The sequence below is a fragment of the Azolla caroliniana genome, unplaced genomic scaffold (assembly GCF_043228905.1).
Source record: "Azolla caroliniana isolate FFs.n. ecotype wild unplaced genomic scaffold, voAzoCaro1.0.p SCAF_9, whole genome shotgun sequence".
Classification (NCBI taxonomy): Eukaryota; Viridiplantae; Streptophyta; class Polypodiopsida; order Salviniales; family Salviniaceae; genus Azolla; species Azolla caroliniana.
In genome coordinates this window covers 17,054,104-17,069,959 of record NW_028230444.1, presented here as the reverse complement: position 1 = coordinate 17,069,959, position 15,856 = coordinate 17,054,104, and the positions used below count along the sequence as shown (strand labels likewise).

Genomic DNA, 15,856 nt, shown 5'->3' with positions numbered 1-15,856 from the left:
GAACCAGATACCGTCCGAACCGGGTACGAGCCGAAGTGGACACCAAAGATCGTCCGAACCGGATACGAGCCGAAGCAGACATCCACCAAAAGGAACCTACCCGAGTTGAGCTTGAGGGGATGTGTTGAGAATCAAGCTAAACATAGTGCAATGTGTGAACACACCTTTTGAGAATCCGTGATTACTCAAAGGTCAAGAATCACACCACTACTCTCTACACATTAACTATGTGTCATAGAATCATATTCTATGACACATAACTAATGAGTTACATATTCCCCATTACTATGAGTCTTCACATTCCCCAAGAGACAGAGTGGTTATTTTAAGTTAATGAAGAGAGAGGGTGAATCTATATAAAGCACCCTCCTCATACTTCACACTAAGTCGGTTGTGACTCCTTATTATGCTACATTTTGTAATTCTTATTCTATTTGTGCAATATACACCTTCTTCTTGAGTATTCCTTTTCTATCTATTTTGTGTTCTCTAATCTCTCCTCTAATTCCTCTCACACATACACATAACACACATATCTTCCATTACACAAGAATGATACCCGATTCTTTACATGAACTATTTCCGCATTTGATCGCATTGTTGCGGTGAATTTAATAGTCTACGACATTTGTTGTCTCGAGCATAAAACGATATCTCAAATGGTTTGCGACATATCTTATACCCTAAACATATATCCAATATTTGAGAATCAAGCCTTCAATCTGACACTCTGCGAACTCAGTTATCCCTGCACTTGAATTTTCTCTTGTGGTTAACGTGGACCTAAATAATATCTCTAGTTTTTCTTGACATACTTCCTACAATGAACATGAATTTAAAATGTGACGTTCAAATCTATAGTTTGCGATGAACGTGGATCGACACGTCACATTCAAATCTTTAGTCTGACGCTCTCCCAACTGAGCTATCCCCGTGTTTGATCCTAGTTTTCCGAGGCATATAGATCAACATGATATACAATGAAGATGAATTCAATAGGTGACCTTTATGAGATGAAGTTGATTCTCTTCCCACATTTTAACATTCTTTTCTGGTAATTATAGTTCGATATGATACCTCAAGTGGTTTGCGTCATACTTTCTGTTGTAAACATGGTTCGGTCATGTGACCTTGACATCTTCAATGGAACGATGTCCCAATTCCTATTTCTCATCGTACTCTTGCAGTGGACATAGATCAAAATTATATCTCAAGAATTTCGCGATATATCTTCTATAATATTTCGAGTATGATGCTCCCACCACGTTTGATTATACTCTTGCAGTAATTACGGATCAACATGATATATGAAGTGGTTCGGTACATATTTTGTGTTGTCAACTATTTCCGCACTTGATCGCATTGTTGCGATGAATTTAATAGCTTACAACATTTGTTTTCAGTTGATCATGAAATGATATCTCAAGTGGTTCGCAACATATTTTGTGCCCTGAACTAGATCCAACATCTGAGCATCAATTCTTGAATCTGGCACTCTGCGAACTGACCAATCCTCGCATTTGATTTTTCACTTATGGTTGGCGTTGACCTAAATCATATCTGTAGTTGTTCGAAACATACTTCTTATGATGAACGTGGATTGAGCATATAATGTTCAAATGTCTACTTTGCCACTCTCCCAAAATAGCTATCCGGGTATTTGATTGTTTCTTTGTGGTGCATGTGCATCAAAATCCTATCTCAAGTTGTTCGTGACATCTTTTTTGCGGTGAACGTGGATCGAACACGTGACCTTTAGATCTTCAGTCTAACGCTCTCCCAACTGAGCTATCGCCGCGTTTGATGCCATTTCTTGTGGGGAAATGGCATCCTAATATAAGGTGAACATGAATTCAACATGTGACCTTTATTTCATGAACTTGATTATCTTCCCAAATTTCATCATTCTTTTGTGGTAACTATAATTCCACACGTTACCTCAAGTGGTTGCGACATATTCTGTGCGATGAACATGGATCAATCATGTGACCTTGACATCTTCAATGGAACGATATTCTAATTCAGCTATCCTAACATCTCATCGTACTCTTGCAATGGATATAGTTGGAAATTATATCTCAAGTGTTTGGCGATATATTTTCTATAATGAACCTGGATCGTACTCTTTAATAAACATCATATCTCAAGTGGTTGCGTACATATTTTGTGTTCTGAACTATTTCCGCACTTGATCGCATTGTTTTTTTCGGCCCAGCATGAAATGATATCGAAAGTGGTTCGCAAAATATTTTGTGTGATGAACATAGATCCAACATCTGAGCTTGAAGTCATCAACCTGACACTATGTGAACTCAACTATCCCTGCATTTGAATTTTTTTTGTGGTTCACGTACGTAGACCTAAATCTTAACTCTAGTTGTTCGTGACATACATCCTATAAGGAACGTAGATTGAACATGTGACGTTCAAATATCTAGTGTGCTAGTCTCAAAGAATAACTATCCGGGTATTTGATTGTTTCTTGATGTTGGATAATCATAACTCGATTTGTTCGTGACATCTTTTTTGCGGTGAATGTGGATCGAACACGTGATCTTTAGATCTTTAGTCTGACGCTCTCCCAACTGAGCTATCCCTGTGTTTGGTCACGCTTCTATGTCAAGTGTTTAGCGATATATTTTCTATACTGAACTTGAATCGAGCACGTGACCCTAAGATTTTAATTTTGACCTTCTACCCACATTTGACTATACTCTTGCGGTAACTAAGGATCAATGTCATATCTCAAGTGGTTCAGTACATATTTTGCTTTGTGAACCATTTTAGCACTTGATCGCATTGTTGCGGTCAATTTAATAGTTTACCACTTTTTTTCCAGTCGAGCATGAAACGAAAACTCAAGTGGTTCACGACATATATTGTATCCTGAACATTGATCCAACATCTGAGGATCAAGTTCTCAATCTGACACATTGTCAACTCAACTATCGCCGCATTGGAATTTTCTCTTTTAGTTCATCTAAACCTAAATCTTATCTCTAGATGTTCGCAACATAACTACGAGGAACGTTTATTGAACATGTATCGTTCAAATATCTACTGTGCCAGTCTCAAAGAATAGCTATGCGGATATTTGATCGTTTCTTTATGTTGGATGTGCATCAAAATCATATCTCAGGTTTTTCGTAACATCTTTTTTGTGGTGAACGTGGATCGAACACGTGACCTTCAGATCTTCAGTTTGACGCTCTCCCAACTGAGCTATCCCCGCGTTTGATGCTACTTTTGTGCGGAATATAGATCAACTTGATATAAGGTGAACGTGAATTCAACATGCAACCTTTATTTCATGAACTTGACTATCTTCTCACATTTCATAAATCTTCTGTGGTAACTATAGTTCCACACGATTCCTCAAATGGTTCGCGACTTATTTTGTAAGATGAGCGTGGATCGATAATGTAACCTTGACATCTCCAATGGAACGATGCCCCAATTCAACTATCCCATCATCTCATCGTACTCTTGGTATGGATATAGTTGAAAATTATGTCTCAAGTGTTGGGCGATATATTTTCTATAATGAAATTGGATCGAGCACGTGACCTTGAGATTTTGAGTTTTAAGGTCTATCCACATTTCATTATACTCTTGCGGTAGCTAGGGATTAACGTAATATCTCAAGTGGTTTGATACATATTTTGTTTTGTGAACTATTTCCGCACTTGATCGCATTGTTATGGTGAATTTAATTAATAGTTTACGACATTTTTTTCCGGTCGAGCAGGAAACGACATGTCAAGTGGTTCACGACATATATTGTATCCTGAACATAGATCCAACATCTGAGCATCTAGTCCTGAATCTGACACTTTGTGAACTCAACTATCCCTACATATGAATTTTCTCTTTTGGTTCATGTAGACCTATATCGTATCTCTAGTTGTTCGCGACATACCTATGAGGAATGTAAATGGAACATGTGACGTTAAAATATCTACCATGTTAATCTCAAATAATAGCTATCCGGTTATTTGATCTTTTCTTTGTGCTGGATATGAATCAAAATCATATCTCAAGTTTTTTGTGACATCTTTTTTTCGATGAACGTGGATCGAACACGTAACCTTCAAATCTTCAATCTAATGTTGTCCCAACTAAGCTATCCCCGTGTTTGATTCCACTTCCATAGGGTATATAGATAACCTTAAAGAAAGTAAACGTGAATTCAACATGCAACCTTTGTTTCATGAACATGACTATCTTCCCACATTTCATCATTCTTTTGTGGTAAATATAGTTCCACACGATACCTCATGTGGTTCGCGAAATATTCTGTGCGATTGACGTGGATCGATCATGTGACCTTGACACCTTCAATGGAATAATGTCAAAATTCAACTATCCCAACATCTCATCGTACTGTTCCAATGCATATAGCTGAAAATTTTATAGCAAAGTGTATAGCGAAATATTTTCTATAATGAATTTGAATCGAGAACGTGACCCTGAGATTTTAATTAAGACTGTTTACCCACATTTAATTATACTCTTGTCGTAACTAGGGATCAATGAACTATCTCAAGTGGTTCGGTACATATGTTGTATTCTGTAGCATTTTAGCACTTGATCGCATTGTTGTGGTCAATTTAATAGTTTACCACCTTGTTTTTAGTCGAGCATGAAACGACAACTCAAGTGGTTCACGACATATATTGTATCCTGAACATAGATCCAACATCTGAGCATCAAGTCCTCAATTTGACACATTGTGAACTCAACTATCCCCACATTTGAATTTTCTCTTTCGGTTCATCGAGACCTAAATCTTATCTCTAGTTGTTCGCAACATAACTACAAGGAACGTGTTTGAACAAGTATCGTTCAAATATCTACTGTGCCAATCTCAAAGAATAGCTATGCGGGTATATAATCGTTTCCTTGTGTTGGATGTCCATCAAAATCATATCTCAAGTTTTTCGTGACATCATTTTTGCGGTGAACGTGGATCGAACACGTGACCTTCAAATCTTCAATCTAACGCTCTCCGAACTAGGCTATCCCCGCGTTTGATGCTGCTTGTGTGCGGAATATAGATCAACCTAATATAAGGTGAACATGAATTCAACATGCAACCTTTATTTCATGAACTTGACTATTTTCTCACATTTCATAAGTCTTCCGTGGTAACTATAGTTCCACACGATACCTCAAATGGTTCGCGACATATTCTGTGACATGAATGTGGATCAATAATGTGACCTTCACATCTTCAGTGGAACAATGTCCCAATTTAACTATCCCAACATCTCATAGTACTCTTGTGGTGAATATAGTTGAAAATTATGTCTCAAGTGTTGGGCAATATATTTTCTATAATGAAATCGGATGGAGCATATGACCTTGACATTTATATTATGACGGTGTATCCACATTTGATTATACCCTTGCGGTAACTAGGGATTAACGTCATATCTCAAGTGGTTCGGTACATATTTTGTTTTGTGAACTATTTCCGCACACGATCGTATTGTTACGGTGAATTTAATTAGTAGTTTACGACATTTTTTTTCGGTCGAGCATGAAACGATATGTCAAGTGGTTCACGACATACAGTGTATGTTGAACATAGATCCAACATCTGAGTATGAAGTCCTTAATCTGACACTCTGTGAACTCAACTATCCCAACCTATGAATTTTGTCTTTTGGGGTATGTAGACCTAAATCGTATGTCTAGTTGTTCGCGACATACCTACGAGGAATGTGGATTCAACATCTGACGCTGAAATATCTACCATGCTAGTCTCAAATAATACCTATCCGGTTATTTGATCATTTCTTTGTGCTGGATATGAATTAAAATCACATCTCAAGTTTTTCGTGACATCTTTTTTGCGGTGAACGTGGATCGAACACGTGACCTTCAGATCTTTAGTCTGACGATCTCCCAACTGAGCTATCCCCGTGTTTGATACTACTTCTTTGCGGAATATAGATCAACATGATATAAGGTGAACGTGAATTCAACATGCAACCTTTATTTCATGAACTTGACTATCTTCTCACATTTCATAATTTTTCTGTGGTAACTATAGTTACACATAATACCTCAAATGGTTCGTGACATATTGTTTCAGATGAAAGTGGATCGATAATGTGACCTTGACATCTTCAATGGAACGATGTCCCAATTCAACTATCCCAACATCTCATCGTACTCTTGCGCTGGATATAGTTGAAAATTATGTCTCAAGTGTTGGGCAATATATTTTCTATAATGAAATTGGATCGACCACGTGACCTTGAGATTTATATTATGATAGTGTATCCACATTTTATTATACTCTTGCAGTAACTAGGGATTAACGTCATATCTCAGGTGGTTCAATACATATTTTGTTTTGTGAACTATTTCCGCACGTGATCGCATTGTTACGGTGAATTTAATTAATAGTTTACGACATTTTTTTTCGGTCGAGCATGAAACATAATGTCAAGGAGTTCACGACATACATTGTTTCCTGAACATAGATCCAACATCTGAGTATGAAGTCCTTAATCTGACACTCTGTGAACTCAATTATCCCTACATATGAATTTTGTCTTTTGGTTCATGTAGACCTAAATCATGTCTCTAGTTGTTCGCGACATACCTACGAGGAACGTGGATTGAACATGTGATGCTCAAATATTTACCATGCTAGTCTCAAATAATAGCTATCCGGTTTTTTTATTGTTTCTTTGTGTTGGATATGAATCAAAATCACATCTCTAGTTTTTCATGACATCTTTTTTGCAATGAATGCGGATCAAACACATGACCTTCAGATCTTCAATCCGATGCTCTCTCAACTGAGCTATCCCCGCGTTTGATGCCACCTGATATAAGGTGAATCTGAATAAAACATGCAACCTTTGTTTCATGAACATGACTATCTTCCCACATTTCATCATTCTTTTGTGGTAACTATAGTTCCATACGATACCTCATGTGGTTCGCGAAATATTCTATGCGATGAACGTGGATCGATCATGTGACCTTGACATCTTCAATGGAACAATGTCCCAATTAAGCTATCTCAACATCTCCTCGTACTCCTGCAATGAATATAGTTAAAAATTATATGTGAAGTGTTTCGCGATATATTTTCTATAATGAACCTGAATCGAGCACGTGACCCTAAGATTTTAATTTTGACCGTCAACGCACTTTTGATTATACTCTTGCGGTAACTAACGATCAATGTCATATCTCAAGTGGTTCGGTACATATTTTGCTTTGTGAACCATTTTAGCACTTGATCGCATTGTTGCGTTCAATTTAATAGTTTACCACTTTTTTACCAGTCGAGCATGAAACGAAAACTCAAGTGGTTCACGACATATATTGTATCCTGAACATAGATCCAACATTTGAGGATCAAGTCCTCAATCTAACACATTGTCAACTCAACTATCGCCGCATTGGAATTTTCTCTTTTAGTTCATCCAGACCTAAATCTTATCTCTAGTTGTTCGCAACATAACTACGAGGAACGTGTATTGAGTATGTATCGTTCAAATATCTACTGTGCCAGTCTCAAAGAATAGCTATGCGGATATTTGATCATTTCTTTATGTTGGATGTGCATCAAAATCATATCTCAAGTTTTTCGTAACATCTTTTTTGCGGTGAACGTGGATCGAACACGTGACCTTCAGATCTTCAGTCTGACGCTCTCCCAACTGAGCTATCCCCACGTTTGATGCTACTTCTGTGTGGAATATAGATCAACCTGATATAAGGTGAACGTGAATTCAACATGCAACCTTTATTTCATGAACTCGATTATCCTCTCACATTTCATAAGTCTTTTGTGGTAACTATAGTTCCACACGATACCTCAAATGGTTCGCGACATATTCTGTGAGATGAACGTGGATCGATAATGTGACCTTGATATCTCCAATGGAACGATGCCCCAATTGATCTATCCCATCAGCTCATCGTACTCTTGTTGTGTATATAGTTGAAAATTATGTCTCAAGTATTGGGCGACATATTTTCTCTAATGAAATTGGATCGACCACGTGACCTTTAGATTTGTATTATGACGGTGTATCCACATTTGATTATACTCTTGCGGTAACTAGGGATTAACATCATATCTCAAGTGGTTCGATACATATTTTGTTTTGTGAACTATTTCTGCACTTGATCACATTGTTACGGTGAATTTAATTAATAGTTTACGACATTTTTTTTCGGTCGAGCATGAAACGACATGTCAAATGGTTATGAATCAAAATCACATCTTAAGTTTTTTGTGACATCTTTTTTGCGGTGAACGTGGATCGAACACGTAACCTTCAGATCTTCAATCTGATGTTGTCCCAACTGAGCTATCCCCGCGTTTGATTCCTCTTCTATAGGGTATATAGATAAACCTGATAGATAGTAAACGTGAATGCAACATGCAACCTTTGTTTCATGAACATGACTATCTTCCCACATTTCACCATTCTTTTGTGGCAACTATAGTTCCAAACGATACCTCATGTGGTTCGCGAAATATTCTGTACGATTGACGTGGATCGATTAGGTGACCTTGACATCTTCAATGGAATGATGTCCAAATTCAACTATCCCAACATCTCATCGTACTGTTGCAATGCATACAATTGAAAATTATATATCAAAGTGTTTAGCGAAATATTTTCTATAATAAATTTGAATTGAGAACGTGACCCTGAGATTTTCATTAAGACTGTTTACCCACATTTGATTATACTCTTGTTGTAACAAGGGATGAATGTCATATCTGAAGTGGTTCGATACATATGTTGTTTTGTGTAGCATTTTAGCACTTGATCGCAATGTTGCAGTCAATTTAATAATTTACCACTTTCTTTTTAGTCGGGCATGAAACAACAACTCAAGTGGTTCACGACATATATTGTATCCGGAACATAGATCCAACATCTGAGCATCAAGTCCTCACTTTGACACATTGTGAACTCAACTATCCCCGCATTTGAATTTTCTCTTTTGGTTCATCGAGACTTAAATCTTATCTCTAGTTGTTCGCAACATAACTACGAGGAACGTGTATTAAACAACTATCGTTCAAATATCTACTGTGCCAGTCTCAAAGAATAGATATGCGGGTATTTGATCGTTTCTTTGTGCTGAATGTCCATCAAAATCATATCTCAAGTTTTTCGTGACATCGTTTTTGCGGTGAACGTGGATCGAACAATTGACCTTCAAATCTTCAGTCTGACGCTCTCCTAACTAGGCTATCCCCGCGTTTGATGCTACTTGTGTGCGGAATATAGATCAACATGATATAAGGTGAACGTGAATTCAACATGCAACCTTTATTTCATGAACTTGACTATTTTCTCACATTTCATAAGTCTTCCGTGGTAACTATAGTTCCACACGATACCTCAAATGGTTCGCGACATATTTTGTGACATGAACGTGGATCGATAATGTGACCTTGAGATCTTCAATGGACCAATGTCCCAATTCAACTATCCCAAAATCTCATAGTACTCTTGTGGTGTATATAGTTGAAAATTATGTCTCAAGTGTCGCAAGTGTTGGGCAATATATTTTCTATAATGAAATTGGATCGAGCATGTGACCTTGAGATTTATATTATGACAGTGGATCCACATTTGATTATATTCTTACGGTAACTAGGGATTAACGTCATATCTCAAGTGGTTCGGTACATATTTTGTTTTGTGAACTATTTCCACACTTGATCGCATTGTTACGGTGAATTTAATTAATAGTTTACGATATTTTTTTTGGTCGAGCAGGAAACATAATGTCAAGGAGTTCACGACATACATTGTTTCCTGAACATAGATCCAACATCTGAGTATGAAGTCCTTAATCTGACACTCTGTGAACTCAACTATCCCCGCATATGAATTTTGTCTTTTGGTTCATGTAGACCTAAATCGTATCTCTAGTTGTTCGCGACATACCTACGAGGAATGTGGATTGAACATGTGACACTCAAATATCTACAATGCTATCCTCAAATAATAGCTATGCGGTTATTTGATCGTTTCTTTGTGCTGCATATGAATCAAAATCACATCTCAAGTTTTTCGTAACATCTTTTTTGCGGTGAACGTGGATCAAACACGTGACCTTCAAATCTTCAATCTGACGCTCTCCCAACTGAGCTATCCCCGCGTTTGATGCTGCCGCTATAGCGTATATAGATGAACCTGATATAAGGTGAACGTGAATTCAACATGCAACCTTTGTTTCATGAACATGACTATCTTTCCACATGTCATCATTCTTTTGTGGTAACTATAGTTCTATACGATACCTCATGTGGTTCACGAAATATTCCGTGCGATGAACATGGATCGATAATGTGACCTTGACATCTTCAATGGAACGATGTGCCAATTCAACTATCCTAACATCTCATCACACGCTTGCAATGGATATAGTTGAAAATTATATCTCAAGTCTTAAGTGATTTATTTCCTATAATGAACCTGAATCGAGCAGGTGACCCTGAGATTTTCATTATGACTGTCGACCCACATTTGATTATATTCTTGCAGTACAACTCAGGATTAATGTCATATTTCAAGTGGTTCGGTACATATTTTGTTTTGTGAACCATTTTAGCACTTGATCGCCTTGTTCTAGTCAATTTAATAGTTTACTACTTTTTTTTTTAATCGAGCATGAAACGATAACTAAAGTGTCTAAGGACATATATTGTATCCTGAACATAGATCCAACATCTAAGCATCATGTCCTCAATCTGACACATTGTGAACTCAACTATCCTCACATTTGAATTTTCTCTTTTGGTTCATGTAGACCTAAACCTTATCTCTAGTTGTTCGCGACATAACTACGAGGAACGTGGATTGAACGTGTATCGTTCAAATATCTACTGTGCCAATTTCAAAGAATAGCTATCCAGTTTTTTATCGTTTCTTTGTGCTGCATATGAATTAAAATCACATCTCAAGTTTTTCGTGATATCTTTTTTGCAGTGAACGTGGATCGAACACGTGACCTTCAGATCTTCAGTTTGACGCTCTCCCAACTGAGCTATCCCCGCGTTTATTCCAACCTGATATAAGGTGAACGTGAATTCGACATGCAACCTTTATTTCATGAACTTGACTATGTAGTCACATTTCATAAGTCTTTTGTGGTAACTATAGTTCCACATGATACCTCAAATGGTTCGTGACATATTCTGTGAAATGAACGTGGATCGATAATGTGACCTTGACATCTTGAATGGAACGATCTCCCAATTCAACTATCCCATCATCTCATCGTACTCTTGTTGTGGATATAGTTGAAAATTATGTCTCAAGTGTTGGGCGACATATTTTCTCTAATGAAATTGGATCGACCACGTGACCTTTAGATTTGTATTATGACGGTGTATCCACATTTGATTATACTCTTGCGGTAACTAGGGATTAACATCATATCTCAAGTGGTTCGATACATATTTTGTTTTGTGAACTATTTCTGCACTTGATCACATTGTTACGGTGAATTTAATTAATAGTTTACGACATTTTTTTTCGGTCGAGCATGAAACGACATGTCAAATGGTTATGAATCAAAATCACATCTTAAGTTTTTTGTGACATCTTTTTTGCGGTGAACGTGGATCGAACACGTAACCTTCAGATCTTCAATCTGATGTTGTCCCAACTGAGCTATCCCCGCGTTTGATTCCTCTTCTATAGGGTATATAGATAAACCTGATAGATAGTAAACGTGAATGCAACATGCAACCTTTGTTTCATGAACATGACTATCTTCCCACATTTCACCATTCTTTTGTGGCAACTATAGTTCCAAACGATACCTCATGTGGTTCGCGAAATATTCTGTACGATTGACGTGGATCGATTAGGTGACCTTGACATCTTCAATGGAATGATGTCCAAATTCAACTATCCCAACATCTCATCGTACTGTTGCAATGCATACAATTGAAAATTATATATCAAAGTGTTTAGCGAAATATTTTCTATAATAAATTTGAATTGAGAACGTGACCCTGAGATTTTCATTAAGACTGTTTACCCACATTTGATTATACTCTTGTTGTAACAAGGGATGAATGTCATATCTGAAGTGGTTCGATACATATGTTGTTTTGTGTAGCATTTTAGCACTTGATCGCAATGTTGCAGTCAATTTAATAATTTACCACTTTCTTTTTAGTCGGGCATGAAACAACAACTCAAGTGGTTCACGACATATATTGTATCCGGAACATAGATCCAACATCTGAGCATCAAGTCCTCACTTTGACACATTGTGAACTCAACTATCCCCGCATTTGAATTTTCTCTTTTGGTTCATCGAGACTTAAATCTTATCTCTAGTTGTTCGCAACATAACTACGAGGAACGTGTATTAAACAACTATCGTTCAAATATCTACTGTGCCAGTCTCAAAGAATAGATATGCGGGTATTTGATCGTTTCTTTGTGCTGAATGTCCATCAAAATCATATCTCAAGTTTTTCGTGACATCGTTTTTGCGGTGAACGTGGATCGAACAATTGACCTTCAAATCTTCAGTCTGACGCTCTCCTAACTAGGCTATCCCCGCGTTTGATGCTACTTGTGTGCGGAATATAGATCAACATGATATAAGGTGAACGTGAATTCAACATGCAACCTTTATTTCATGAACTTGACTATTTTCTCACATTTCATAAGTCTTCCGTGGTAACTATAGTTCCACACGATACCTCAAATGGTTCGCGACATATTTTGTGACATGAACGTGGATCGATAATGTGACCTTGAGATCTTCAATGGACCAATGTCCCAATTCAACTATCCCAAAATCTCATAGTACTCTTGTGGTGTATATAGTTGAAAATTATGTCTCAAGTGTCGCAAGTGTTGGGCAATATATTTTCTATAATGAAATTGGATCGAGCATGTGACCTTGAGATTTATATTATGACAGTGGATCCACATTTGATTATATTCTTACGGTAACTAGGGATTAACGTCATATCTCAAGTGGTTCGGTACATATTTTGTTTTGTGAACTATTTCCACACTTGATCGCATTGTTACGGTGAATTTAATTAATAGTTTACGATATTTTTTTTGGTCGAGCAGGAAACATAATGTCAAGGAGTTCACGACATACATTGTTTCCTGAACATAGATCCAACATCTGAGTATGAAGTCCTTAATCTGACACTCTGTGAACTCAACTATCCCCGCATATGAATTTTGTCTTTTGGTTCATGTAGACCTAAATCGTATCTCTAGTTGTTCGCGACATACCTACGAGGAATGTGGATTGAACATGTGACACTCAAATATCTACAATGCTATCCTCAAATAATAGCTATGCGGTTATTTGATCGTTTCTTTGTGCTGCATATGAATCAAAATCACATCTCAAGTTTTTCGTAACATCTTTTTTGCGGTGAACGTGGATCAAACACGTGACCTTCAAATCTTCAATCTGACGCTCTCCCAACTGAGCTATCCCCGCGTTTGATGCTGCCGCTATAGCGTATATAGATGAACCTGATATAAGGTGAACGTGAATTCAACATGCAACCTTTGTTTCATGAACATGACTATCTTTCCACATGTCATCATTCTTTTGTGGTAACTATAGTTCTATACGATACCTCATGTGGTTCACGAAATATTCCGTGCGATGAACATGGATCGATAATGTGACCTTGACATCTTCAATGGAACGATGTGCCAATTCAACTATCCTAACATCTCATCACACGCTTGCAATGGATATAGTTGAAAATTATATCTCAAGTCTTAAGTGATTTATTTCCTATAATGAACCTGAATCGAGCAGGTGACCCTGAGATTTTCATTATGACTGTCGACCCACATTTGATTATATTCTTGCAGTACAACTCAGGATTAATGTCATATTTCAAGTGGTTCGGTACATATTTTGTTTTGTGAACCATTTTAGCACTTGATCGCCTTGTTCTAGTCAATTTAATAGTTTACTACTTTTTTTTTTAATCGAGCATGAAACGATAACTAAAGTGTCTAAGGACATATATTGTATCCTGAACATAGATCCAACATCTAAGCATCATGTCCTCAATCTGACACATTGTGAACTCAACTATCCTCACATTTGAATTTTCTCTTTTGGTTCATGTAGACCTAAACCTTATCTCTAGTTGTTCGCGACATAACTACGAGGAACGTGGATTGAACGTGTATCGTTCAAATATCTACTGTGCCAATTTCAAAGAATAGCTATCCAGTTTTTTATCGTTTCTTTGTGCTGCATATGAATTAAAATCACATCTCAAGTTTTTCGTGATATCTTTTTTGCAGTGAACGTGGATCGAACACGTGACCTTCAGATCTTCAGTTTGACGCTCTCCCAACTGAGCTATCCCCGCGTTTATTCCAACCTGATATAAGGTGAACGTGAATTCGACATGCAACCTTTATTTCATGAACTTGACTATGTAGTCACATTTCATAAGTCTTTTGTGGTAACTATAGTTCCACATGATACCTCAAATGGTTCGTGACATATTCTGTGAAATGAACGTGGATCGATAATGTGACCTTGACATCTTGAATGGAACGATCTCCCAATTCAACTATCCCATCATCTCATCGTACTCTTGTTGTGGATATAGTTGAAAATTATGTCTCAAGTGTTGGGCGATATATTTTCTATAATGAAATTGGATCGAGCATGTGACCTTGAGATTTTGATTTTGACGGTCTATCCACACTTGACTATAGTCTTGCGGCAACTAGGGATTAACGTCATATCTCATGTGGTTCGGTACATATTTTGTTTTGTGAACTATTTCCGCACTTGATCATATTGTTATGGTGAATTTAATTAATAGTTTATGACATTTTTTTTCGGTCGAGCATGGAACGACATGTCAAGTGGTTTACGACATATATTGTATCCTGAACATAGATCCAACATCTGAGTATCCAAACCTTAATCTGACACTCTGTGAACTCAACTATCCCTACATATGAATTTTGTCTTTTGGTTCATGTAGACCTAAATCGTATCTCTAGCTGTTTGCGACATACCTACGAGGAACGTGGATTGAACATGTGACACTCAAATATCTACCATCCTAGTCTCAAATAATACCTATCCGGTTATTTGATCATTTCTTTGTGTTGGATATGAATCAAAATCATATCTCAAGCTTTTCGTGACATCTTTTTTGCGGTGAACGTGGATCGAACACGTGACCTTCAGATCTTCAATCTGACGCTCTCCCAACTGAGCTATCCCCGCGTTTGATGCCACTTCGATGGGGTATATAGATAAACTTGATATAAGGTGAACTTGAATTCAACATGCAACCTTTATTTCTTGAACATGACTATCTTCCCACATTTCATCTTTCGTTTGTGGTAACTATAGTTCCAAACGATACCTCATGTGGTTCGCGAAATATTCTGTACGATTGACGTGGATCGATTAGGTGACCTTGACATCTTCAATGGAATGATGTCCAAATTCAACTATCCCAACATCTCATCGTACTGTTGCAATGCATACAGTTGAAAATTATATATCAAAGTGTTTATCGAAATATTTTCTATAATGAAATTGCATCGAGCACGTGAGTGACCTTGAGATTTTGGTTATGACGGTCTACCCGCATTTGATTATACTTTTGCGGTAACTAGGGATGAATGTCATATCTCTAGTGGTTCGGTACATGTTTTGTTTTGTGAACTATTTCCGCACTTGATCGCAGTGTTGCGGTGAATTTAATAGTTTATGAATTTTTTTTCGGTCGAGCATGAAACGATATCTGAAGTGGTTCAGGACATATGTTGTATCCCGAGCATCAAGCGCTCAATTTGACATACTG

At 37.2% G+C, this 15,856-nt stretch overlaps 9 non-coding genes across 9 annotated transcripts; all 9 read right to left on the bottom strand.

Moving 5' to 3' along the window:
* Positions 1-1,725: 1,725 nt before the first annotated feature.
* TRNAF-GAA (transfer RNA phenylalanine (anticodon GAA)) lies at positions 1,726-1,798 on the bottom strand. Its single transcript has one exon. It is a non-coding gene; the product is annotated as a tRNA-Phe (tRNA).
* Positions 1,799-3,159: 1,361 nt separating this feature from the next.
* Positions 3,160-3,232, bottom strand: TRNAF-GAA (transfer RNA phenylalanine (anticodon GAA)). The gene has a single exon. It is a non-coding gene; the product is annotated as a tRNA-Phe (tRNA).
* A 2,624-nt stretch (positions 3,233-5,856) lies between these two features.
* On the bottom strand, positions 5,857-5,929 carry TRNAF-AAA (transfer RNA phenylalanine (anticodon AAA)). Its single transcript has one exon. It is a non-coding gene; the product is annotated as a tRNA-Phe (tRNA).
* A 1,701-nt stretch (positions 5,930-7,630) lies between these two features.
* Positions 7,631-7,703, bottom strand: TRNAF-GAA (transfer RNA phenylalanine (anticodon GAA)). The gene has a single exon. It is a non-coding gene; the product is annotated as a tRNA-Phe (tRNA).
* Positions 7,704-10,088: 2,385 nt separating this feature from the next.
* Positions 10,089-10,161, bottom strand: TRNAF-GAA (transfer RNA phenylalanine (anticodon GAA)). The gene has a single exon. It is a non-coding gene; the product is annotated as a tRNA-Phe (tRNA).
* Positions 10,162-10,986: 825 nt separating this feature from the next.
* Positions 10,987-11,059, bottom strand: TRNAF-GAA (transfer RNA phenylalanine (anticodon GAA)). Its single transcript has one exon. It is a non-coding gene; the product is annotated as a tRNA-Phe (tRNA).
* Positions 11,060-13,421: 2,362 nt separating this feature from the next.
* Positions 13,422-13,494, bottom strand: TRNAF-GAA (transfer RNA phenylalanine (anticodon GAA)). Its single transcript has one exon. It is a non-coding gene; the product is annotated as a tRNA-Phe (tRNA).
* Positions 13,495-14,319: 825 nt separating this feature from the next.
* Positions 14,320-14,392, bottom strand: TRNAF-GAA (transfer RNA phenylalanine (anticodon GAA)). The gene has a single exon. It is a non-coding gene; the product is annotated as a tRNA-Phe (tRNA).
* Positions 14,393-15,197: 805 nt separating this feature from the next.
* TRNAF-GAA (transfer RNA phenylalanine (anticodon GAA)) lies at positions 15,198-15,270 on the bottom strand. Its single transcript has one exon. It is a non-coding gene; the product is annotated as a tRNA-Phe (tRNA).
* Positions 15,271-15,856: the final 586 nt, after the last annotated feature.